The sequence below is a fragment of the Ovis aries genome, chromosome 4, assembly GCF_016772045.2.
Source record: "Ovis aries strain OAR_USU_Benz2616 breed Rambouillet chromosome 4, ARS-UI_Ramb_v3.0, whole genome shotgun sequence".
NCBI lineage: Eukaryota > Metazoa > Chordata > Mammalia > Artiodactyla > Bovidae > Ovis > Ovis aries.
The window spans coordinates 49,594,913-49,622,866 of NC_056057.1; the positions used below are offsets into that span (position 1 = coordinate 49,594,913).

General features: G+C 40.0%; 1 long non-coding RNA gene and 1 pseudogene across 3 annotated transcripts; one reads left to right on the forward strand and one right to left on the reverse strand.

Moving 5' to 3' along the window:
- The first annotated feature begins 2,888 nt into the window (after positions 1 to 2,888).
- On the forward strand, positions 2,889 to 18,244 carry LOC132659735 (uncharacterized). Of its 3 annotated transcripts, none has more exons than XR_009600481.1 (5): positions 2,889 to 3,020; positions 3,491 to 3,598; positions 4,034 to 4,077; positions 11,216 to 11,351; positions 16,837 to 18,244. It is a non-coding gene; the product is annotated as an uncharacterized LOC132659735 (long non-coding RNA). The 3 variants fall into 3 exon arrangements; XR_009600483.1 differs by lacking the exon at positions 2,889 to 3,020 and adding an exon at positions 3,121 to 3,222; XR_009600482.1 differs by lacking the exon at positions 2,889 to 3,020 and adding an exon at positions 3,121 to 3,209.
- On the reverse strand, positions 4,102 to 4,661 carry LOC101105745 (large ribosomal subunit protein uL22m-like; annotated as a pseudogene).
- Positions 18,245 to 27,954: the final 9,710 nt, after the last annotated feature.

The window sequence follows — 27,954 nt, forward strand, 5'->3', positions numbered from 1 at the left end:
GCTCTTAGGCAAAGCTTAAAATGCAGCTCCTTGGGTTCCCCCACAGGCTACTCAGTCTTAGGCCCTGTGAGTAATACTCAGATATGTACATTTTAGAAATCTGCCCAGGTAATGTTAATGCACGCTAAAATGTAAGAGCTATTGATATGAAATAATAGAATCTAAAGAATTCATTTATATCTAGAGAACTACCACCATGTGTTTAGCAAGGATACATGTTTAATGATAACAGAAAAAACTTTTCAGCTGCAAAATATTGCAGAGACAAAGCAATAGTATCAGAATAATCTGCCCTCAATCACAACCTGCTCCAAAAAGATAGGGGAGTTATAAAGAAGACAAACTGTCATCAAGGCTTTACCCTCTAAGTAGAAAAGATAATTTCCTAGACTGCTGAAGGTATTTTTTTAAAGTTTATCAAAATGAAAAACAAATCAGCTCTAAAAATCACAATTTTAAAGGCAATCTGTGTTCCTAAAGTATCACAAATTCAAGAATTTGAAATTGAGATATACGAAATTAAAGAGAATTTATTATAAATATCCTTACTACCAGTACATGGGAAACTAATTTAAGCTTTATAAAGCAACCTGTATGTAAGTTTGTTTTGTCATGTTCCACTAACCCTAAAAGTGTAAATTTTAAAAGAAATACTGCCAGGAACTCTCCCTCTCTTGTGGGGTGCATTAGAAGCTCCCTCATTCCAGAAAGGGCAATAGATACACTTTTCTTCTTCTCTGTCCAATTAAGTCCCCTCTAGAAGGAGTTGCTCTTATTCACAGAAGTGCATCCCATCCCCTGAAGGTCAGGAATGTGTGGTGGTCATCATCCCTAGGACATAAATGGAAAATTCAGCCCAGAAGCATAAGTACAGATAAGGGGAGCTCTGTCCCTGGGTTGATGTAATAAGAATTTCAAGGCTGTAAAGCCAGATAAGCAGTTTGAGAGAAACAACTTCCTGGGTAGTAAAATTATTGCCTTGTTTGCAAGAGTAAGTTTTTTCTGACTTGGGGAGTAAAAGGCATTTTGCAGACTGTCAAGCCCCCTGAACTCTAGAAAGGCATCTAGAAGATAAAGGAGACAATGGAGAACGCTTTCACACTCTGGTGAACTTACCTTGTTTATAACCTTTGCGCTAGCCTTTTTCATTTCTTTTGGAGGAAACCAAAGTTAAATTAGCCATACATAAGCCAAATGGCCATTACAGTATTGCTTATTCTCAAACCTAGATAAGCTTCTATGGTATGGACTAACTCAGAGTGAGTAAAAAGGTTGAGAGACACAGTTTACCCTGGGGAGTAGCGTTCTGGGGGGTTCACTCCCAGAAGCAGCAACACATATCCGCAGAGGAAGGAGAGCCATCAAAATCCTTAGGACAAGATAACTAATAAGGACCTACTATATAGCACAGGGATCTCTATTCACGACTCTTTAATTACCTATATGGAAAAGAAGCTTAAAAAGAGTGGATATATGTATATGTATAACTGATTCACTTTGCTGTATGCAGAATGTAATACTGTAAGCTAAATGTACTCCAATAAAATTTTTTTAAAAAGAAAACAAAATAAAAAACCAAAAATCCTTAGAACATTACATAAAGAACTAAACTTTTTCACAAAAATCCTTAGGACAGAAAAGACAACATCTCCAGGGCCTCCCCTATCCTCTCAACATCACCCTATTGACATCCTTGACAATCACACAAGGCCACCCAGGCCCTTTTTCGTCCTTGGGACTCTCATACCTTGTCTCAATGCCTATCCCTCATAGAGTTCAAGGCTTTATACCTCCCTCCCCCAAAAGAGAGATATTCAAGGCTCATTCTGCTCAGTTCTTTCAAGTTGAGGAAACTAATGTGACAGAACTCACTAATGCATAAAAAAAACAATTTGTTACCTTTGTGGGGATTCAGAATACATCACCTCCAAATATGCAACTTTGGCATCCTGATTATTTTGAATTAAGGTACTTGAGAGTTGGTGCAAGAACAGTCTGACCTACATATGACCTCCTGAAAGAGAGATAAATCTCCCATGTAAAAGATACTCTGTGGGCTTCCCTCTTGGCTCAGGTGGTAATGAATTCCCCTGTAATGCAAGAGACACAAGTTCGATCTCTGGGTCAGAAAGATGCCAAGTGTACCTGGTACATATGTAATTACATTCATTTTTCTCTTGTTAATATGTCTTTCATTACTAGGGGTTCTCAGCCAAGAAACTAGAAGAATAGAGAGAAAATAATTTTTCCTTTCCTGCACCTCCTTCCAGAAAATATTTATATTTAAGAAGCTGTTAATAACAGAAAGGTAATTGTTAATCCAACATAAGTGATCTGTAAAGGTAAATTTCCAAGGACCAAATCTCCCTGATGGAGATCTTCCATCCCCCAAATCATCTTGGGTAGTTAGAATGCAAGCCCTGGAAAGATGAATCTTGTAAAGACGAGTCAGCTGGAGAGTTCGCTACTGTTAAAATCCCATTGAGAAATGGAAATGCCCTTCCCCAAGATTATGTTTGAAACAGAAAAGTTAGATAGCATTATATCTGGAGCCTGCAGTACAAATTTCTTTATCTTCAAAAACAACAATAAATTCCCAAAGAGAGAGCACCTCAAACTGAAAAAGTAACCAGTTATTTTCCATTATCTTTGCAGGGAATGAGGGGAAATAAGAAAGACTGTCTCTCCCTTGGCCTCGTTCTGAACCAGCTTACCCATCTTTGAAGCTGAACTGCTTCCAATGCAGATATCACAGGTATTCATGGTCTCATTAACTAACTGTCTCTCCACTAAGAATAGCAATGGTTTTAAAGCAGGCTGTTATGTAAGGAGTTTTCTTCTGTTGTTATAATAAATATTAAGTTACAGAGCTGAGAATATTTTCAACCACAAACAGAAGAGGCATCAATGAAAGAGAGCTGCAGCTCAGAGTGAAAACACTGGAGAACTGAGCCTCCCTCCTGCTCCAAGAGACAATTTCTGCCCTTTAGGTTGTGCAGTCCCAGCTGAGGCAGGGAAAGGTAGGTCGAACAGCCTTTAATAGTTTACAGCTGAAGACCATTTAGGTATCAACATTTCTGGCAACAGAGGAGAACCCCGGTGGCTTGTGGGTAGTGGGTCAAACAAATTCTAAGCTTGAGTGGTAAGACTGATAAAGTTTAGCTCTTAAGATATAGACTGAGTGCTTTGCCTGCCATTGAGGAAAAAAGGTATTGAAAAAAGGTATTAAAAAAGAGGGAGAGAGAGATGTAGCACTTCAGCCCCACTCTGTCACTCGGTTATCCTTATTCACTGAAATGTAAGCTGTATGTGGCAGGGCCTTTTGTCTGTTTTACTCACTGCTGTATTCCCAGTACCGAAGCACTATCAGGCGCTGGAAAAAAAAATATTTTCCAAGTGAATCAATATATTATTGTTGTCTTGAAGAAGTCAAACAGACAGCCCTTAGGGACTATTTCTTCACTGATTATTTCCCCTATTTGCCCCACAGCATCGCTACCCTTGTTCAAAGAGCATGAGTGCCTGAGTGGCGTTGTGTGAAAAGAAGCTGATAAAACGTCAATGGTGATGCTCTGGAGGAAAGCCGCAAGGCCTGAAGGTACAGATGGGGCGGTTGCGGTGGAAGTTTTACTGGTCAGAAGGGAAGGGTGGCCAGAGCTACATGTGAACGCAGATATGCAGATGTTAGAGGAGAGGAGAGTGGCAAGGGCAGTGACGGCCGCAGCGAATCAGGGGGAGTTCGTTTAACCGGAGCAGGAAGGCTGTTTAAGCAGCCGGTTTTCTGCTGGCTTTGGCTTAGAGCCTAGTGAGGATGAACTACCAGCTACAAATGGAGCCAGGGAAGAGGAGGGCGAGCAGAGGAAAGTTGAAGAATTAGGGCAGACTGTTCAAAAAGGACTGGCCATTTTAGCCTTCCATTAAAAAGAAGAGCAAGGGGGACAGAGAGCACAAAGAGCAGAAGAGAATCTTATCAGACATCCTGGAGCTTCCATGATGGTCTCAACGTTGTGTCCTTTTATTGTTTTCTTGGAAGGTATCTTGGCCTTGGTTCTCTGAAAAATGAAGACTTTGGAACTGGTAAGTCATTTTGTTTCATAAAAACTAATTTTTGTTTGTTTTAGAAAACCAACAGTAAAGTATATACTGTGGATTCTGAATTCCCCCATCATACAGTGTGAATGTGATGGTTGGGTTTTGAAACTCCTGAATATCTTCTTTGGTGTGGGTTACACTGTCTTTGGTGCCTCAAGAGGAGGTGAGGGGCCATCCACCAACTTCACAAAATAATCCCATGATCCCAAAGCCACCCCCATGGTGATATTGATGTGTATCAAGTACTGGCCTTGCCCTGAAGTGGACTCAGCCAAGTTGGATCTGAAATTGTGATCTCCCACTGCTATATCTTGGGCTTTTAAGAGAACCTCTTTCATTATTCGGGCCCCTGTTTTTTGGTCACTGAATTCCAGTTGAGCCAAAACCTGGTCAAAGGACGTTCCTCATATCAATTTTGCCAAATACCACATCTTTGCTGTACTTTGTCTTCAACAATGGTAGATTTCAGCTGGTATCCGAGAAAGTTCTCCAGGTAGTTGTGAAGGATACACAATTTTATTATTCTCCCATTTTTGAGAAATTTCAAGAGAAGCACTGGTGTGGATATGTGATTAGGGTGAAATGTTGTAAGATGAAAGAAGCCCCAAGATCAGCTTCTCCCTCACATCCATAACACATCCAAACATTCAGGTCTTGCAGTCACCGTCTTTCCTGGGACTTGTAAGTTGCTTATTTAGGAATATGATTTGGGGAGCAATAGGGCAGGACAGGGAAGGGGAACAGGGAGGGAAGGAGAATCAACACAAGGGTATGAAACTGAGCTGACAATTGCTAAGGACAACTGGTGATTTCTCCTGCCCAGACCTTCGGAAGAGCTGATGGAAAGCTCCTCGGAACTGTCTACAAAGGGGAAGACATGTTAGAAAATTAACATTTATAACAGCATCACCTAATTTGTAGATGTTGGTCAAATTTTCCCACTTGTCCTCTCCTATCCTTTTTTTCATCCATGATCTAATCTGGGGTCAAATGTGCTCACAGTTCCCCTGGCTCCGTCATGTCCTCTGATCTGCATAGTTCCTCAGTGTTTCCTTATCATGACCTTGACACTGCTGAAGAGGACTGGCCAGTTAGTTTACAGAATGTGACTCAGTTTGGGTTTGCCTGATAATGTTTCATGATTCAACTGAGGTTGTACACTTTTGGCAAGAACATCTCAGAAAAAATATTGTACACTTCTCAGTGCATCATAGGACGTTAACATGTCTTACTAGTGGTGATGTTCATCTTGATCATCTGGTTAAGGTGGTGTCTTCTAGGTTTCTCTAGTGTGAAGTTTTAATTTTCTCCTATATAACCAATATATATCCTGTGGGGAGAGTCTTTGAGACTATGCAAATACCCTGTTTCTCCTTATAATTTGCTCATTGAATTTAGTATATACGTCAGTGGTTCTTACCTGTAACACTTCCTACTAGATACTGGCCTAACGTTGACTTTCTGTATTCTTCATTCCTTCTACATTTATCAATTGGAATCACAATCTAAGTAAGAGCTAAACTTGCCTTTAAATACCTCTGAGAGTTTAACAGCTCTAGATAAAGGTATTGGTTTGAGGCTTGACTAAAGGAATAAGTGAGAAATAGAACTGATGGTGTGAGGAGAGGGAAATTAGGTACTTGCTGGTGGTTTTCATTTAGGGACCAATAATTTGACTTGTTATAGGGAACAGCCAGAGATGAGGAATGCATAGTCAGGAAGTGTTTCTGGTATGAAACATAAAACGGCAGTGTCCTCTATAGTAAAAAGAAACACATTTATGCAGATATCCAAAGATTAATGTCAGAGAAGAAGGGCATAAAGGTACCAGCTGCAAAGATGCAGAAGAAAAGCAAAGGAGAAAAAATACACCTGCTTACAGGAAGACAGAGACGTTGTCTGAGGTGGAAAAAAAAAGGGGGGGGTGGAGGAGAGATTTAAGAAGAAACAAAAGTTTTAGGTCACAGCTAGTGATCCCAGCAAAGAAAATTAGGAAAATTAGCCAGAGGTGGAAAACTCCAGAACCAAGAAAAGAAAAGAGATGGGTCTTTACAGAGTAGGAATCTGACAGTCCCAGTTCAGGACAAGGGCCTTGTCACTCAAGGATCTGAGAAGAAAGAAATGGGAGGGAGGGAAGAGAAGGGAGAAGGAGAAACAGAGTGTAAAGGGCACCCTGGCCATGAGTCTCTTAGTTACAGTGACAACAGCTGAGCTCAAACCACCTTTGCCAAAATGATACTTTGTGCGCTCCCAGACCTGGAAAGTTCAGGATAGGAGCTGACAGAGGGTTGCCAGCCCCCAAAACGCAAAGTTACAGGCCCATATCTCACTCTCTCCTCCCTAGCCCACCACACTATCTCTTGGCTCTTTTTCATTTTGGGTGTTGGCCTTACTGCTTCCCATCTCAGATGGGCTTCCTCTGTGCAGACAGGGAAGATGGCTGCCTATAACGCAAAGCTTCCATTGTCTCAGCTTGGCAGCCCTGGCATAAACACAGACTACCATATTCCAGAATCTCCTTGTCATGACCAAAGAAGAACTCTGATTGGCCCTTCTTGGGTCCCAGGCCCACACTTTGAACCAGTCACTGCTTTTAGAGGGATGAAATATTGTATGACTAGTCAGGCCTGAGTTAAATGTCCATACAGTGCTTGGGAATCTAGGTGGAACCAGGATTAATAGAATCACTTAGGATGGCAGTCATCCAGAGTAAAGACAAGTGTTCTTACCAGAACAAGGGCAGGCAGGGCTGCTAGAAACATCAAGAGATGCTTCCTACTGAAGACTCTCAGAAAGAACTTCCAGAAATAATAATAATTTAATTATAGTAATAGAGAATTCAGCAATATATGAACCGTGAACTTCCAGATGTTCAAGCTGGTTTTAGAAAAGGCAGAGGAACCAGAGATCAAATTGCCAACATCCGCTGGATCATCAAAAAAGCAAGAGAGTTCCAGAAAAATGTCTATTTCTGGTTTATTGACTATGCCAAAGCCTTTGACTATGTGGATCACAATAAACTGTGGAAAATTCTGAAAGAGATGGGAATACAGACCACCTGACCTGCCTCTTGAGAAACCTATATGCAGGTCAGGAAACAACTGTTAGAAGTGGACATGGAACAACAGACTGGTTCCAAATAGGAAAAGGAGTACGTCAAGCTGTATATTGTCACCCTGCTTATTTAACTTCTGTGCAGAGTACATCATGAGAAACGCTGGACTGGAGGAAACACAAGCTGGAGTCAAGATTGCTGGAAGAAATATCAATAACCTCAGATGTGCAGATGACACCACCCTTATGGCAAAAAGTGAAGAGGAACCAAAAAGCCTCTTGATGAAAGTGAAAGAGGAGAGTGAAAAAGTTGGCTTAAAGCTCAACATTCAGAAAACGAAGATCATGGCATCCGGTCTCACCACTTCATGGGAAATAGATGGGGAAACAGTGGAAACAGTGTCAGACTTTGTTTTGGGGGCTCCAAAATCACTGCAGATGGTGATTGCAGCCATGAAATTAAAAGATGTTTACTCCTTGGAAGGAAAGTTATGACCAACCTAGATAGCATATTAAAAAGCAGAGATATTACATTGCCAGCAAAGGTCCGTCGTAGTCAAGGCTCTGGCTTTTCCAGTAGTCATGTATGGATGTGAGAGTTGGACTGTGAAGAAAGCTGAGCCCCAAAGAATTGATGCTTTTGAACTGTGGTGTTGGAGAAGACTCCTGAGAGCCCCTTGGACTGCAAAGAGATCCAACCAGTCCATCCTAAAGGAGATCAGTCCTGGGTGTTCATTGGAAGGACTGATGTTGAAGCTGAAACTCCAATACTTTGGCCACCTCATGCGAAGAGTTAACTCTTTGGAAAAGACCCTGATGCTGGGAGGGATTGGTGGCAGGAGCAGAAGGGGACAACAGAGGATGAGATGGCTGGATGGCATCACCAACTCGATGCACATGAGTTTGGGTGAACTCTGGGAGTTGGTGATGGACAGGGAGGCCTGGTGTGCTGCAGTTCATGGGATCGCAAAGAGTAGGACACGACTGAGCGATTGAACTGAACTGAATAGAGAATATTCATTAAGTGTTTACTATGTGACAGGCACTGGCCTCAGCCCTTTATGTGCATTAAATCTTTAAATCTCCTAGCATGTCTGGATACTATTATTATCACCCTTATACAGAAGAGGAAACAGACACAGGTAGGTTAAGTCATTCATCCAAGGGCCAGAGGAAAGAAGCAGCAGAGCAAGGACTTCATCCAGGCAGTCTAAGTGAAGATCCTGTGCTCTCAGCCACTGACACAGGATCTGAGTGCAGTAGACATTTGAGAAATAAAGATAAAATCAAGTAAGAAAAAACATAGAGTTTGAAAGGAAGCCACAAAGGAGGGTTGAATAAACCCCACAAAGACAGTATAAATCTATCAAACCCTGAGATATCATAGCATAGGCACTTAGAGTGTTATAAAAGCAGTGCTTGAAGAAGTCCAAAGGTAGGTACTAGAAAATAATAATGTAGAAGACTAGTCCAATGTATCCATGGGGAACTCAGATAAAGCTACTGATAATTTTTTCCAAATTTTTGCTATTGTGGTAAAAAACACATAACACAAAATTTACCATCTTAACCATTTTTAAGTGTACAATTCAGTGCTATTGGGTATATTAACACTGTTGTACAGATATCATCACCATTCATCTGCAAATCTCTTTTAATCTTGAGTTATTGTTCAGTTGGTAACTTGTATCCAACTCTTTGTGATCCCAGGGATGGTAGCATTCCAGGCTCCTCTGTCTTTCACTGTTTTCCAAAGTCTGCTCAAATTTCTGTCCATTAAATTGGTGGTAGTAATATACCTGTTAAACACTAATTCCCCATTCCCCTCCTCTCTCCAGGCCCTGGCCACCACCGTTCTACTTTCTGTCTCTGTGAATGTGAGTACTCTAGTTCTCATATAAATGAAATTACCCAGTATTTGGTTTTTTATGACTGGCTTATTTCACTTAGCATAATGCCTTCAAGGTTTATCAACATCATTCCTTATGTCAGAATATCTGTCCTATTTTAGGCTGAATAATATTCCATTGGGTGTATCTGCCACATTTTTGCTTATCCATTCATCCATCAATGGACAAGGCTGTTGATTTGTTATTCTTCAGTGGTGGAATAGAGAAGAATTTAAAACATGTTGTTTTATTTACTAGGGAAAGCAATAAATAGGCCATTATCGTTATCCATTTTTCCTGAAAAATACTCCTTGTACTTGCCACAACTTAAACTAATTGTGGTTCAGTTCAGTTCAGTTCAGTCACTCAGTTGTGTCCGACTCTTTGCAACCCCATGAATCGCAGCACGCCAGGCCTCCCTGTCCATCACCATCTCCCGGAGTTCACTCAGACTCATGTCCACTGAGTCAAATTGTGGTAGACCAAGAGTAGAAGAAACCCCATGTTCTTTGCAGCATTGCTTACAATAGCCAAGATACAGAAAAACCTAAATGTCCATCTATATATGAATGGTAAAGAAAATGGGGTATATATACACAGCGGAAGATTATTTTAAAAAGAACAGAATTTCACCATTTATAACAACATCAATGGACCTTGGGGGCACTATGCTAAGTGAAATACTAGAGAAAGACAAATGCATACGATCTCTCTAATATGTGCAATCTAAAAGCCCGGCCTCATAGATACAGATCGGTGGTTGCCAGAGGAAGGGGTTGGGAGTGGGCCACATGGGTAAAGGGAGATAAAAGTTACAAACTTCCAATTATAGAATAAATAAATCATGGGGATATAATATAAAGCATGGTAACTATAGTTAATCATACTGTATCGCACATTTGAAATTTGCCAAGAGAGTAAATCTTAAAAGTTCTTATCGCACACACACACACACACACACACACACACACAATTCTGTATGTGTGGTGATGAGCACGAACAAGACTTACTGTGGTGATCATTTCTCAATGTATACAATTATAGAATCATTTTGTTGTACACCTGAAACTAATATAATGTTGCATGTCAATTACACCTCAACTTTTTTAAATGTGAAAGTTCATGTAAAGCACTAAATCAATAAAAAATACTAGTTACTATTAATACTATAATTATTATTAGAAATGTAACAGTCCCAGAATCTATGCTTTTATTAGTGTTTTTCAATATATTTATATAATGTGGGAAAAGGGTAGAAGGCAACAAAAACACCAATACTAAACCAAAGCTCCCTGTGACACAGAGTTTGCTAGGATAACATGTATAGCTTTATAATAAACCTGAAATCTTGAGAATAGAGGATGTCTATAAAAAGCTTTTGGGACATGTACGGTGCTGGAAATGAACCAAGCGTTACTGCTATCCTAGGAAATCAGTTCCTTGAAGACTGCTTCTGAAAGTGTGGTTCAGAATAGTCAGCCCAGGAGCCTCTGAGCCAGGCAGCAGCGGTCCTGGGAGGTTCTGACCTAGCTGCCATTCTCTGGGCACTGCGCTCCACCCTTGTCACCAGTGGCTTAGAGCCCAGTTACTCTTTGCCTCAAGAAGCATGTTGCAAGATGATCCAGACATACAAGTGCCCTCTAACTCTCCATACTATTTCCACAGCTTTGAACTTGCACCCAGTTTGCCCATGTATTTCTCATCTGTGAATTTTTCCCAGTATTTTCTCCATTTCTTCTAACCCCAAGGTCTCTCTGACCTCCTTAGGGGCTGCTGCATGTTCTACAAAGACCCAGAGGGGCATTTGCATTGGCACACTACATTCTGCCAAGCATACAATCCTGACTATAGCAATCTGCCTCAAGAAAGACCCTTAAGCTTTCATTGAGTCCAGTCTGTTAACCTTTGTCATTTCTGAATATAAACATTAAGTCTGAGACTGAGCATGAACTATCCTTTTTCTCAACCCATCTCATTTGCAAATGAAACACTATCCCATTTTTAGGCATTTGGAAACATTTCTCACATTTTAAATTAACTGTGTTCAGCAACCTTCACAGAAAATTCTATTATATTCTTACCTAATCTTATTCGCTAAAATTTCAACCTGCTATTTGTCTAGAGAGCGACTGCTTCAATACTGGTTGTCCTCCAGTTTCTTTTCTCCCCTTCTCTTATAGTGATGGAACCCTTGATTGGTGGACATTGCATGGGACGTCCAATATAAAGTTCAGTATAAAGACGGCATTGTTCAACCTCCTGTACCATTAAGCATCATCATGTTACTAAGAGCTGGCCAACTGCATATGATAGGAGGTATGTTCAACTCTGGGATGTGTCTTAATGTAAGAACAGGCCCATCTTTCTTCCATTTTCTATCGTACTCCTTGCAATGTGGATGTGGATGTGCTGGTGTGTCATATTGGACTGTTTGGATAAAGGCAATATCCTAAGTATCATAGAACTATGGGATGTGCAAAAAACTTGGATCCCTGAATGAATTTATGGCTCCATGCCATGTCTGGAACCATCTATTTCTTGACTGTAACATGAGAGAAGATAAATGTCTGCCTTATGTAAGTCACAGTTGCTTTGAGTCTCTGACATATGCAGTAGAACCTATATAATAAATACATCTGTAGGTACACTTGATAGAGATAACGCTAAGTATAGCAGATGTAGTGGAAATTTGAAGGAGCCCTTGCGTGTGTTTGGGGGATTTCCCTATTTTATAGACTTCAGAGAATGATCCTTGATTTCACTGTCTCTGGAAGTTTGGGCTCAGGTGTAATCCAGTCTTGGCCAATCAGGTGTTTCTGCTCAAGACTTCAAATCTGGAATGAGTGAGGCAAAGAGCTGGAAGGGTCAAGAATTCATCTGTGCCCTCTGGAGCCTCCAGGGGCAGCCAGGCATTTAGTGGGAGCAGCAGACATGTTGCTGTCATATGTCCTTAGATGTGATTTGGGCTCTGATTCTCACCTGGGTTTTAAGCATGGCCTGCCTGGAGATGCTTGAGTTGCTCCAAGAGCCTTTTGAGAAATTTCTTTTTTGCTTAAATCAGGCAGAATTTTCCATTTGCAACTAAGAATGCTGACCTATATGCTCACGGGAGAGCTACCACAAAATTATGGTAAAAAAAAAACCAAACTTTATGTTTTTTCTTTTACAACTGTTTCAGTTTAATAACATATCCATATAACGGCTAAAAGCTACTGAAAATTTTTCAACTTTGACTATCATAGTCATATGGTTTTTCATCCTCAAGAGTAGAATGAACCCTGGGGACTATCTTGTCTAGCTCCTTCACTGAGGCACACTGAGGCACAAAGAGGTGTTCTCATTTCAGTGGGTGAAATTTATTTCTATGCATGGTCTCTGATAACTTCTCCAACTAAATCAAAACCATTCCAAATTAAGGGCCTCTCTTCTTACACTGAAATTTTATTTTAGGAATATAATGAGTTACTTCTGTATTCCATTACATAAACCACCAAAGGAAATAAAAAGCCTATTGGACCAAGAACCAATCCTAAGGAAACATCACCAATAGTCAACAAACATGGGAGGGAGACAGTTTATAAGTTTCTGTCAAGGCAGCCCTATTTTTATGTATTGAAGACAAACATGGCTTTTGGATTTGCTTCCGCAACACCTTCTAGAACTAACACCCAAAAAAGATGTCCTTTTCATTATAGGGGACTGGAATGCAAAAGTAGCAAGTCGAGAAACACCTGGAGTAACAGGCAAATTTGGCCTTGTAGTACAAAATGAAGCAGGGCAAAGGCTAATAGAGTTCTGCCAAGAGAACGCACTGGTCATAGCTAACACCCTCTTCCAACAACACAGAGAAGACTCTACACATGGACATCACCAGATGGTCGACACATAATCAGATTGATTATATTCTTTGTAGCCAAAGATGGAGAAGCTCTATACAGTTAGCAAAAACAAGAGCGGGAGCTGACTATGGCTCAGATCATTAACTCGTTATTGCCAAATTCAGACTGAAATTGAAGAAAGTGGAGAAAACCACTAGATCATTCAGGTATGATCTAAGTCAAATCCCTTATGATTGTACAGTGGAAGTGAGAAATAGATTTAAGGGATTAGATCTGATAGAGTGCCTGATGAACTATGGATGGAAGTTTGTGACACTGTACAGGAGACAGGTATCAAGACCATCCCCAAGAAAAAGAAATGCAAAAAAGCAAAATGTCTGTCTGAGGAGGCCTTACAAATAGCTGTGAAAAGAAGGAAAGCAAAAAGCAAAGGAGAAAAGGAAAGATATACCCATTTGAATGCAGAGTTCCAAAGAACAGCAAGGAGAGATAAGAAAGCCTTCCTCAGTGATCAATGCAAAGAAATAGAGGAAAACAATAGAATGGGAAACTAGAGATCTCTTCAAGAAAATTAGAGAAACCAAAGTAACATTTCATGCAAATATGGGCTCAATAAAGGACAGAAATGGTATGGACCTAACAGGAGCAGAAGATATTAAGAAGAGGTGGCAAGAATACACAGAAGAACTGTACAAAAAAGATCTTCACGACCAAGATAATCATGATGGTGTGATCACTCACCTAGAGCCAGACATCCTGGAATGTGAAATCAAGTGGGCCTTAGAAAGCATCACTACAAACTAAGCTAGTGGAGGTGATGGAATTCCAGTTGAGCTATTTCAAATCCTGAAAGATGATGCTGTGAAAGTGCTGCACTCAATATGCCAGCAAATTTGGAAAACTCAGCAGTGGCCACAGGACTGGAAAAGGTCAGTTTTCATTCCAATCCCAAAGAAAGGCAATGCCAAAGAATGCTCAAACTACCACACAATTGCACTCATCTCACACTCTAGTAAAGTAATGTTCAAAATTCTCCAAGCTAGGCTTCAGCAATACGTGAACCATGAACTTGCAGATGTTCAAGCTGATTTTAGAAAAAGCAAAGGAACTAGAGATCAAACTGCCAACATCCGCTGGATCGTGGGAAAAGGAAGTGAGTTCCAGAAAAACATCTATTTCTGCTTTATTGACTATGCCAAAGCCTTTGACTGTATGGATCACAATAAACTGTGGAAAATTCTGAGAGACATGGGAATACCAGACCACCTGACCTGCCTCTTGAGAAACCTGTATGCAGATCAGGAAACAGCAGTTAGAACTGGACATGGAACAACAGACTGGTTCCAAATAGGAAAAGGAGTACATCAAGGCTGTATATTGTCACCCTGCTTATTTAACTTCTATGCAGAGTACATCATGAGAAACGCTGGGCTGGAAGAAGCACAACCTGGAATCAAGATTGCTGGGAGAAATATCAATAAACTCCAATATGCAGATGACACCACCCTTATGGCAGAAAGTGAAGAAGAACTAAAGAGCCTCTTGATGAAAGTGAAAGAGGAGAGCAAAAAAGTTTGCTTAAAGCTCAACATTCAGAAAACAAAGATCATGGCATCTGGTCCCATCACTTCATGGGAAATAGATGGGGAAACAGTGGAAACAGTCTCAGACTTTATTTTTTCTGGGCTTCAAAATCACTGCATATGGTGATTGCAGCCATGAAATTAAGAGACCCTTATCACTTGGAAGGAAAGTTATGACCAACCTAGATAGCATATTAAAAAGCAGAGACATTACTTTGCCAACAAAGGTCCGTCTAGTCAAGGCTATGGTTTTTCCAGTGGTCATGTATGGATGTGAGAGTTGGACTATAAAGAAAGCTGAGCCCGAAGAATTGATGCTTTTGAACTGTGGTGTTGGAGAAGACTCTTGATAGTCCCTTGGGCTGCAAGGAGATCCAACCAGTCCATCCTAAAAGAGATCAGTCCTGGGTGTTCATTGGAGGGACTGATGCTGAAGCTGAAACTCCAACACTTTGGCCACCTGATGTGAAGAGCAGACTCATTTGAAAAGACCCTGATGCTGGGAAAGATTGAGGGCAAGAGGAGAAGGGGACAACAGAGGATGAGATGGTTGGAGAGCATCGCTGATTCAATGGACATGGGTTTTGGTGAACTCCAGAAGTTAGTGATGGACAGGGAGGCCTGGCGTGATGCAATTCATGGGGCTGCAAAGAGTCGCACATAACTGAGTGACTGAACTGCACTGAACTGGTCTCCAATGTTTTGGCAAACATGCTCAACACTCTGTAATATTTTAAAGTGGACAAATACATAGAGTGTTCTAATCTTTCCTGAGCTATTCTCATACACCTCTTCTTTATAACGCAGTTTTGGTTTATTGCTGATTTCCTGTAACCTTAAACTTCCATTAAGGTTAAGCTGTCATGACTAAGTTTATACTTATACACACATCTCATCTATATTATTTAGGATTAGGTTCAACTGTAAGAAACAGAAAACTCTAAGTTACTGTGGCATAGACCAAGTACGGGCTTCTCAGGTGCCTTGGTGGTAAAGAATCCACCTGCAAATGCAGGAGATGTTGTTTCTCTCCCTGTGTCAGGAAAATCCCCTGGAGAAGGAAATGGCAACCCACTCCAATATCTTGCCTGGAGAATCCCACAGATAGAGTAGCCTGGCAGAAGCTACAGTTCATAGGGTCACAAAGAGTTGGGTACAACTCAGCAACTGAGAATGCAGACCAAGATATAATGTTATTTCTCCCTCAATTAACAAAGTCCAGAGGCAGCTGCCCAAGACCAATACGGCAACTCCATGATCATCAAGATTCGGGTTTCAACTGTGTTACTACTCTGCTGCTTTATGCATGCTATGTCGCTTCAGTCATGTCCAACTCAAGTGTTTGCAACTCTATGGACTAAGCCTGCCAGGCTTCTCGGTCCACTGGATTCCGTAGGCAAGAATACTGGAGTGGGTTGCCAAGCCCTCCTCCAGGGGATCTTCCCGACCCAGGGATCAAACCCAGGTCTCTTATATCTCCTACACTCACTGGCGGGTGGGTTCTTTACTACTAGTGCCACCTGGTACTCTGTCACTTTAGCAAGTTCCCTCACATTACAACATTGCTACTGAGTGCCAGTGATCACATCGGCATGACATCCAGAAGATCAAGAACTCTCTTTAATGACACTGTCTGAAAATCACACAATACTGCTTCTTGTATCTCATTGAACAAAACACGGTTAAACCTAACTGTTGAATATGGCCCTTCAGTGATATGATTTGCATTTCCGAATAAGTCTGGGAGGAGGGAGAGAATGAATGTTGGGTAGGCAACCAACGGTTCTTCTATAATGCACTACTGTTTTACTTTTCTGATAGATTCTGTGTTGCTTTTCAAGTAGTAGATTTAAGTCGAGTGGAATAAAGAATACAAAGTAGTTAAGAGCCCAGTCATCGCAATCAGACTAGCCTAGTAGCTTCAAACTCACTAGGTTTGTGACTTTGGACAAAATACTTCTTTGTGGTCTGTCTCATCAGTAAAAAGCAGACAGTGATGTCTACTTCATAGTGTTATTACACAGATTAAATGAGATTTTATATATTCAATATATGGCATATTAAAGATGAACACAATTTCTTTGACATCCCTCCCATTGAGAGGTGAGGTCATTGTTCATTCCCCTCTGAATCTAAGTTAGTGCTTTGAGTATTTTGACCAGGAAACTATGGCAGTAGTGAGGCTGCGGCCCCTATTTAACATCACCTGATGCTAGAGTTAACCAGGTCACCACTGACTGAGTGAACTTCTGAGCGTAGTATAATACTAGCTTGAATTATTTTTCCTTTCTCATAATTTCCCAGAATTAGGCTGTTAGCAAAGTATCCTTATTCATGCTCTCATCTTCCACTTCTGTCTCTTGGAATACTTGATCTCAGAAGCCAGGTACCATCTGGGAAGTATGAGCACCGTGAGACCGCCATGCTGTGAGAAGCCTAAGCTATGTGGAGACGGGGGTCGAGCAGCACTGTCGTGCCAAGCATGTGAATACAGATGCCATCTTGGAAGATGCCCAGTGGAAGCTCCAGCTTCCCTAGAGGATGCCATGTAGATCCGAGACAAATTGCCCGGCACAATAAAAAGATTGTTTTAAGTCACTACGTGTTTTGGGGGGAAGGGTAGTTTTGCACCGTGGCAGATAATCAGAACAGCATACAGAAGCACGTGCTAAATAAATACCCAACTGTGGGGCTGACCCTGATTCAGGTTTAGCAGTGAGCACTCAGTGACACTTTGTAAGTCCTCCAAAGATGATACCCTGGATGAAAGATATCATACATCGATAAAGAAGCACATGCATTACTTTTATCACAGTTTTGTATTCTTACTATTTTGCTAACAGTATTAGGATTTAGTTGGTTTCCTTTGTAATACTGTGCATTTTCTTTTATATAATTAAATCTTATGCTAAGATAAAGTCCATACAATTCCAACTAACTTCCAAAAGAATATGTGACCAAAAAAAGGAATAAGGAAAATAATTAAGAATCCCTGTTGGATTACTAATTATTATAGAAATATAAGTCAAAACTACGATGAGATCCCACTCACACCAGTCAGAAGGCCATCATTAAAATGTTTATGAATAACAAATGCCGGAGAGTGTATGGAGAAAAGGACACCCTCCCACACTGTTGGTGGGAATGTAAATTGGTGCCGTGATTATGGAGAACAATATGGAGCTTCCTTAAAAAACAAATAGAGTTACCATATGATCCAGCAGTACCATTCCTAGAGCATATTTTTGGACAAAACTATAATTTAAAATGATACATGCATTCCTATGTTCATAGCAGGACTATTTATAATAGCCAAAAATATGCAAACACCCTAAATGTCCATCAACAGATGAATGGATAAAGAAGATGTAGTGTGTTTGTGTGTGTGTGTGTAAACAATGGAATATTACTCAGTCATAAAAAAGAATGAAATAATGCCATTTTCAGCCACATGGATGGACCTTGAGATTATCATACGAAGTGAAGTCAGAAAGAGAAAGACAAATACCACATGATATCACTTATGTGTGAATCTAGAATATGACACAAATGAACTTATCTACAAAAGAGAAACAGACTCACAGACATAGAAGACAAACTTGCAGTTGCCAAGGAGGGGGGATTTAGGAGAGGGTTAGAATGGGAAACCATTATATATAGGATGAATGAACAATAATGTCCTTTTGTAAGTACATGAAGCAAAGTCCCCTTCCTACCCACCTCCACAGACTTATGGTGAAACTGTGATAGGAGCTTAAGATAAACTTTTATCATGTTAAGCCACTGAGATTTTGGAGTTACATTATTTAACCTGTACTTCCTAGGATAGGATCTAATTATAGAAAGATACTTTTATGCCCATCAAAGAAAGCCTACCAGAAAGAGAGACTATGATGAGGACAGAAAAGTTTAGTCAGGCTAATATAAAAAGACAAGAGTGATTTTTGAAGACTATAAGCCATCTCATAAACGATCTTAGCTTTGGCCTTGCTGCTCTGGAGTCCCACCTTGTCTAGGCTCCGCTACCTTCCCCATGCAGATCTTGGGCTTCTGGTTTATTCCTTGAGGCCAACCCTTTGCCTCCTTCTAGGCTTCTTCCAGGTTCTCTGAGGACTGGCTGTCGCTCAGTGTTGACCTCTGCTGCCTTGAGCACCAGCCTCTGTCTCCCCTTGGCTCAGGTTGATCTCCTTGGCTTCATACTGTGCCTCATTCTCAGCCTTGGCCTTAGGTCTCCTGGCTTAAATCCCAGCCAGGACCCAAAATGGCCCATGCCCAACATCACCTGATGCTAGGGTTAACCCAGTCACCCTTGGTTGAGTGAACTTCTGCAAGTTAGTCCAACACTAGTTTGAATTATTCTTCCTTTCCCATAATTTCTTTGAGTTCATCAGATTAGAAAAATATCTGTATTTATATTCTCAGCTGTTCACGTTATTGATCATATATAGCAGGAAAGGAAAACAACACTATTTATCAAGCATCTTACTATGTGTCAGCCAATGTATTAAACATGTCTGCATTCCATTTACTCCTTGACAAAATGCTCCTTTGAGAGGGGTATTTTAGCTGAACATTTACAGGAGAAAAAAACAAGTGCTACAAGATGAAGTTATTGCCTAAGATCACACAGCTAGGAGTGGAGCAGGGAGTCTGAACCAGGTTCATCTCTTTCCAAAGCCCATTCTCTTTCACTCCACAGTGTTAAACTAACTCTGACCACTCCATTCCAGTATGATTATTCAAACAGGCATATAGAGTTCTAGGTGAGCCTGGGGAAATGCTGTTGTTGTAGCCTAGTCGTCAGCTGGGTCCAACTCTTTGTGACCTCATGGACTGCAGCATGCCAGGCTTCCCTGTCCCTCACTATCTCCTGGTGTTTGCTCAAACTCATGTCCATTGAGTCAGTGATGCTATCTATGCAGCTCACCCTCTGTCACCCCCTTCTTCTCCTTCCCTCAATCTTTCCCAGCATCATGTTCTTTTCCAATGAGTGAGCACTTCACATCAGGTGGCCAAAGTATTGGAGCTTCAGCTTCAGCGTCAGTCCTTCCAGAGAGTATTCAGTGTTGATTTCCTTTACAATTGACTGGTTTGACCTTCTTGCTGTCCCAGGGACTCTCAGAGTCTTCTTCAGCACCACAATTCCAAAACAGCAATTCTTTGGTGCTCAGCCTTCTTTATGGCCCAACTCTCACATCTGAACATGACTACTGGAAAATCCATAGCTTTGACTATAGAGACCTTTGTTGGCAAAGTGTTGTCTCTGTTTTTTAATACACTGTCTAGGTTTGTCACAGCTTTCCTTCCAAGGAGCAAGCATATTTTAATTTCATGGATGCAGTCACCATCTGCAGTGATTTTGGAGCCCAAGAAGATAAAATCTGTCACTGCTTTCACTTTTTTCCCGTCTATTTGCCATGAAGTGATGGAACTGGATGTTATGATCTAAGTCTTTTGAATACTGAGTTTTAACCCAGCTTTTGCACCCTCATCAAGAGGCTCTTCAGTTCCTCTTTGCTTTCTGCCATTAGATGGAATCATCTGCATATCTGAGGTTGTTGATATTCCTCCTGGCAGCCATCTTGATTCCAGATTGTGATTCATCCAGCCTGGCATTTCAAATAGTGTACTCTGCAAAGAAGTTAAACAAGCAGGGTGACAATATATAGCCTTGATGTACTTCCTTTCCCAATTTGAACCAGTCCATTGTTCCATGACCAGTTCTAGCTGTTGCTTCTTGTCCTACATACAGGTTTCTCATTAGAGAGGTCTGGTATTCCCATCTCTTTAAAGAGTTTTCCACAGTTTGTTGTGATCCACACAGTCAAAGACTTTTGCATAGTCAATGAAGCAGAGTATATTTTTAGTTTTGGAATTCTCTTGCTTCTTCTGTGACACAATGGATGTTGGCAATTTGATCTCTGGTTCCTCTGCCTTTTTAAAATTCAGCTTTTATACCTGTAAATTCTCAGTTCACATACTGCTGAAGCCTAGTTTGAAGGATTGTGAGCATTACTTTGCTAGCATGAGCACAACTGTATAGTAGTTTGAACATTTTTTGGCATTGCCTTTCTTTGGGTTTGGAATAAAAACTGACTTTTACAGTCTTATGGCCACTGCTGAGTTTTGCAAATTTGCTGGCATATTGAATGCAGCACTTTAATAGCAACATCTTTTAGGATTTTAAACAGCTCAGCTGGAATTCGATAACTTGTTCGTAGTAATGTTTTCTAAGGCCCACTTGACTTCACACTCCAGGATGTCTGGCTTTAGGTGAGTGATCACACCATGTGGTTAACCAGGTCATTAAGACCTTTTTCATACAGTTCGTCTGTGTCTTCTTGCCACCTCTTCTTAATCTCCTCTGCTTCTGTTAAGTCCTTTCTGTTTTTCTGTGAAATAGTCCCATGAAATTTTCTTGAAGATATCTCTAGTCTTTCCCATTCTATTGTTTTCCTCCATTTCTTTGCATTGCTCCCTTAAACAGACTTTCTTATCTCTCCTTGCTATTCTTTGAAACTCCTCATTTAGTTGGGTATATCTTTCCCTTTCTCCTTTGCTTTTCATTTCTCTTTTCTCAGCCATTTGTAAGCCTCCTCAGACAACCACTTTGCCTTTTTGCATTTTTCTTAAGAATGGTTTTGGTCACCACCTCCTATACAAGGTTATGAACCTCTGTTTAAAGTTCTTCAGGCATTCTGTCTACCAGATCTAATCCCTTGGATCAATTATCACCTCCACTGTATAATTATAAGGGATTTGATTTAGGCCATACCTGAATGGTCTAATGATTTTCCCTGCTTTCTTCAATTTAAGCCTGAATTTTGCAATATGGAGTTCATGATCTGAGCCACAGTCAGCTCCACATCTTGTTTTTGCTAACTGTATAGAGCCTCTCCATCTTTGACTGGAAAGAATATAATCAATCTGATTTTGCCATTGATCATCTGGTGATGTCCATGTGTAAAGTCTTCTCTTGTGTTGTTGAAAGGGGGTGTTTGCTATGACCAGTGCATTCTCTTGGCAAAAAACTATTAGCCTTTGCCCTGCTTCATTTTGTACTCCAAGGCCAAACTTGCCTGTTACTCCAGGTATCTCTTGACTTCTTACTTTTGCATTCTAATCTATGATGAGAAGTACATTTTTTCTTGGTGTTAGTTCTAGAAGGTCTTATAGGTCTTCATAGAACCACTGGACTGTAGCTTCTTTGGCATTAGTTGTTGGGGCATAGACTTGGATTACTCTGATGTTGAATCGTTTACCTTGGAAATGTACTGAGATCATTCTGTCATTTTTGAGATTGCACCCATACTGCATTTTGGACTCTTTTGTTGACTGTGAGGGCTACTCCATTTCTCCTAAGGGATTCTTGCCCACAGTAGTAGATAAAATAGTCATCTGAATTAAATTCGCCCATTCCCGTCCATTTTAGTTCACTGATTCCTAAAATGCTGATGTTCACTCTTACCGTCTTCTGCTTGACCACATCCAATGTATCTTGATTCCTGGGCCTGACATTCCAAGCTCCTATGAAATATTATTTTTTACAGCATCAGATCAGACTTTTCTTTCACTGCCAGACACAACTGAACATCATTTCTGTTTTGGCCCAGCCTCTTCATTCTTTTTGGAGCTGTTTCTCCACTCTTCCCCAGTAGCATATTGGACACCTACCAACCTGGGGGGCTCATAGTCCAGTATTATATCTTTTTGCCTTTTCATAATGTTCATGGGGTTCTTGAGGCAAGAATATTGAAGTGGTTTGTCATTCCCTTTTCTAATGGACCACATTTTGTCATAACTCTCCACTATGACCCACGTGGCTTGGGTGGCCCTGGAAGGCATGGCTCATAGCTTCACTGAGTTACACAATGCTGTGATCCATGTGGTCATTTTGGTTGTATCTCTGTAATTGAGATTTTTGTTCTGTAGGCTATAGGGTTACAATTCTTGATTCTTCTGTCTACACTCTGCTGGATGAGGATAAGAGGCTTGAGCAAGATTTCTGATGAGGGACTGGCTCTGGGAAGAACTGAGTCTTGCTTTGTTGGGCAGGGCCATGCTCAGTAAATCTTTAATCTAACTATCTGCTGATGTGTGGGGCTATGCTCCCACCCTGTTTGTTGTTTGCTATTTGTAAGCTCAGTCCTGGAGTCTACAGGCTTTATGGTAGGGCTATTGGTGAACTCCAAAAAGGACATATACCAATACGTGCCTCCCAGGACTGCTGCTGCCAGTGCCCCTGCCCCTGCAGCAGGCCACTTCTGACCCACACTTCCACAAAAGACCCTCAAACACTCACAGTCAAGTCTATCTCAGTCTCTTGTAGGGTCACTGCTCTCTTTATTGGATCTTGATGTGCACAAGATTTTGTTTGTGCCCTCTGTTTCCTCCAGTCCTGTGGAAGTTCTTAATCAAATCCCACTGTCCTTCAAGTCGGATTCCCTGGGGATTCCCAGTCTTTTTGCTGGATCCCCCATGTTGGGAAGACTGATGCAGGGCACAGAACCTTCACAAAAGTGCAAGAACTTATTTGGTATTATTGTTCTCCAGTTTCTGGGTCACCCACCTGGTGGATATAGGATTTGATTTTATCGTGATTTTGCCCCTACCATCTTTGCAGCTTCTCCTTTGTCCTTGGATGTGGTTTATCTTTTTTCAGTGGGTTCCAACAGCCCCCTGTCAATGGCTATTCAACAGTCAGTTGAGATTTTGGTGTTCTCACAGGAGGAGATGAGCGCAGGTCCTTCTGCTCCACCAACTTGATGGTAAAGTTGGGAGTAGAAAGTGTGAATGTATAGGACCTGCTGTGAGCATCAGAATATTTCATATTTCATATTCTTGCAACTTGAGTCATGAAACAGACATATGTCCATCCTTTGCCAGTGACATTAAGGTGATTCATTGAGCAGCAGTAAACCATAATCATGGTAAAATTTAATAAACACAAAACTTCAGAAGAAAAAATACAAATGCTTACTTCAGAGGGTTATTTATGCAAAAGTTTACTTAAAGATATTCTCAGGTTCATAATGACTCAGTAGAACAACACTAATGATACATTTTGATGTTGGTAATAGTGTTGAATATTGTGTTGTCATTTTCTAAAGTATGACTCAAAGAGTTATTAACAAAATCATAACATGGAGAGGCCATGATGTAATTGTCCCACTCTGTTTAACCTTTGTCAGGACTTCATTGGATTATGTGGCCATTTTAGAGTCATGTAAGTCATATGCGAAGATCTTGAGCAAGTTCCAGAGGCCAAGCAATAAAAATTATTAGCTTGGTTAAAGAGCCCTATTAGCAAAGTCCAGGGGAACAGGGTTTGTTGGGAAGCAGAAGAGATTTGTGATTAGGATGAAAAAATCAGGAATATCAGCCACTATAGTAGTATTTCTCTAAGTGTGCACCAGAGCCATAGGCATCAGCATTACCTGAGATGCATGTAAGAAATACAAATCTTGGGAAAAGCCCAAACCTACAAAACCAAGTTTCTGCTGAGGGAGGGGAAAGCCCCACAAGGATTATATGCACTGAAGTGGAGAATATTTCTGTCAGTGGTTCTCAGCCTTGGTTGCACGTTGGAATTACCTGGAGACATTTCTCAGAGATTCTGATTAACTGGTCTGGGCTAACTCCAAGACACCCAAATTAAAAGTTCCTCAGATGATTGTGATGTACACCCAAGTTTGCCAACCTCCGCTCTGTGCTAAAATATAATGTACAAATGCCAGCAAGCAACTGTCCAACTTCCACTGAATAGTTGACAAATATGTTGAAGTTTGTAAACACTTTAACTAGATAATTCCTTATTGTATCATCTTTCCAACATAAATGCATTTTATTTTCATAAGTGATTTGTCTGTTCTCTTAAACAGGATCTGAGACTCAAAGTTATTGTGAACAAAGGTATTATTTTCTCATTTCTGGAAACTTTACTCTCCCTTTCATTCTGATTTTCCTCACACAGTGGCTGGGAGGTATGATAAAGAAAAAGATGATACAATGCTTTTTAACTATGTGTATGTCAGAGCCCCTTGGTCCTTGCTGTGGTCTTCCTATTCTCAGTGGTCTGGCATTGCCTTCAACTCCAGGTACCAAATTTGGTCACTAGAGTTGAAGATTATGAGTACAAGTTTATTTGAAGACATATTTTCTCAGAACCCAGAAAACAAGTGCTTCCCAGTTGGGGAGATGTCCTGGGGGTTATCAAGTACAGCAGACAATTCCTGCATATAAGAAGGACAATTACTCTGCTGATATTAGCCATTTGTGCCTTAGATTAAATTGAAGTCCATTACCAGGGACTTTTGCATTCTGGACCTTATCTGATTATATGATGATATTAATTGGCCCCTGAAGGTACTAGACTGCATTTCTGGTAAAGGTTCTTCACTTATACTTTTGAAATTAGGCTTTAGACAACCATCTTTATGTATAAATGTGAAATTTTGCACATTATCTTTTTTCAAATGGTGGTAAAATACATATAAAATGCTCTATCTAAGCCACTTTTATGTGTACAGATCAATAGTGTTAAGTACATTCACACTGAACAACAAAACTCAAGAATTCTTTGTATCTTGCAAAACTAAAATTCTTACTCATTAAACAACAATTTCCCATTCTCCCCTCCCCACAGCTACACATTATCTTTTAAACAGATGAGTTGTCAGTTTAATCTTCTCTTTAAAAAGTTTCCTAAAATTCATTGATCTACTTGGTTTTAGCCAGATCTGCCAGTCCAGTCTAACAGAATTAAAATAATTTCTACGTCATTGAATTGGTCCACATATCACTGAGCTAAGACATCACTTACTCCAAAGGCAAGTACATTTTGATTTTTCTTTAAGTAAAATGTCCATTTAAAAAAGAATAAAAATGAAATACTATAAATCGAATTTCTCTTGAGAGAAAAATCTAAAAGTTTGGTAATACCCATGCTAAAGAAATAGTAACTGTCAAATATCGGTGCGAGAGAAAATCAGTTCAATAGATTAAACAATCTCTATCAACTGCCAAGTCTTTACAGATACATTTGTAAAAATAAAAACAACTTAATCATTCATCAGTTGGGGACCGGTTAAATACTTACAGTATACTATATAATGAACTATTATTGCTGTTGCTGTATGGTTGCTAAATCGTGTCTGACTCTTTTGTGACCCCATGGACTGTAGCCTGTCAGGGTCCTCCATACATGGGATTTCCCAGGCAAGAATACAGGAGTGGGTTTCCATTTCCTTCTCTAAGGCATCTTCCTGACCCAAGGATCTAACCCAGGTCTCCTGCATTGGCAGGCAGATTCTCTACCACTGAGCCACCAGTGAGGCCCAGTGAACCAGTATACAACTGTTAAAAACAAGATGATAGCTCTGTGTGTGCTGATATGAGAAGACCTGCAAGTGTATTATTTTAAATATATATAATGAAATGGAAAAATGTAATTACAAACACACATACACACACACATATATATATATAGGTGTCTGAGAATATATTCTCTTTTCTGGAAGGATAAACATGCTGTTGTTAACAATTGCCCCTTTGGGAAAATAGGCTGGTGATTTGGGAGGGGTGTCAGAGGGAAGGAACACACCTGTTTTTCATTTATACCTCTCAGTACAACTTCAATTTTTTAAAAACATAGACATATTACTTTAAAAGTATTTTAAATATCAACATAATTATCTAGTCAATGAGATTATGGAACATTTAAACTTTACTGTTTATCATTTTCTTTATATAAAGAAGCATGTTTTTAAAAACTCTGTTCATATGACAATCAAAATACAACGAAACATGAAATTTTATTTCATAACTTAGATATTTGGGCAAATAATTATTTTCATAACCAGTTTAAGCCATGTAGTCTTCCATGTTTTATGTCTCTACAATTAAAAAAAAAAAAAGCAAACTAAATCAACCAAGAAAACTGTATTTTCTTTTTCGACAAGACAATAAATGACATTTACTAAAAATCCCATTTCCTTCTCAATGTTCTGCAAACTGTCTCTGTACAAACTTTGTAATTTTATTACTTTTTTAAGCTTTAGTACAAGATTCATCATTTCCTATAGATTTTGCTTAGACAGTTTTACTCAAAGATTCTATTGTTCCCTTGAATAGAATATAATATCAAGGGATCCCTCAGGATATGAGACACTTGAATATTGCCCTTGCAATAAGATTGTCTTGTAATAAGATTGCCACTTTTTCTTCTCCTAGTCCTGGGAGTTAAACTTTGTTACAAGTAAAAATATTCTTCTTTTCTCAGGTTAAAAAGACAGTCAATATATCCGTGTTCTAACATTCGGTGCAGCAGAACATAAGGCCTTCCTACCTGGAAAGAAGCTCAGTATTTCCATATATACCACCCATCAAAAGTCACATAAGAAAATGTTTCCATTTTTACTGTTGTAAACTGAACATGTGATATTGATTATCTGCTTATTATAGTTAACATAATGTTTGTCTCCAGGCATGAGTAAACACAGCGAGCAGCTATGCAAATCAATGCTGTTATGTAAATCAACAAATAAGCCTTACTGTTGTTAGCAGTAAGTTACCACCAGATCAGTTCTTAACTTTTAAAAAGAAGACAGTTTTGTTTAAAATGGGTCACTTTGAAAGACAGTAAACAAAACTCAAACTCACTTCTATTTACCAGGATATTAGAGTAACAAAAAAGCCCAAGCTACTTTGTATAATTTTAAATGGTGTTCCTAATAGAACTCATCCTACTTTGTCCCAGCATAAAAATGCAGAATGTACTTATTTAAGAGTTGAGTAATAGTCATTGGAAAATAAATTTCTGGCAAATGTACAAACTATGTGTGGTTCCCATAGAATTAAACAAAAATAGACCTTGTTCAAAATAACAATAAAAATCCCATGGGATGGACTAATAAAATATGGCTGGCACAATTTGAATTCCATGACAAGGGCTAACATAAAACTTAAAAAAATGGTAACAGTAGAATCATTTATCATTTTTTGTAGCTGTGGCAGTCATTTTGGAACTATCCTGGTGACCAGGGCTTCAGAGAACTCAGGCTACTGACCAAACTGGAAAAAGAAAAGTTTCTCAGTGTTTTCAGTTTTTAATAAACTAACAGTGGATCATACAGACACCACAGACTTAGGTTTTGTGCTGATTACAAAAGAATCATTCCTTAATTACAATTTGTTTGTTGCTAAAATCTTATTCCATGGATCAAAGGTTTTTCTTTCTGTTGTTCAGTCAGTCAGTTCAGTCGCTCAGTTGTGGCCGATTCTTTGTGACCCCGTGAATTGCAGCACACCAGGCGTCCCTGTCCATCATCAACTCCCGGAGTTCACTCAGACTCACATCCATCGAGTCAGTGATGCCACCCAGCCATCTCATCCTCTGTCGTCCCCTTCTCCTCCTGCCCCCAGTCCCTCCCAGCATCAGAGTCTTTTCCAATGAGTCAACTCTTCGCATGACATGGCCAAAGTACTGGAGTTTCAGCT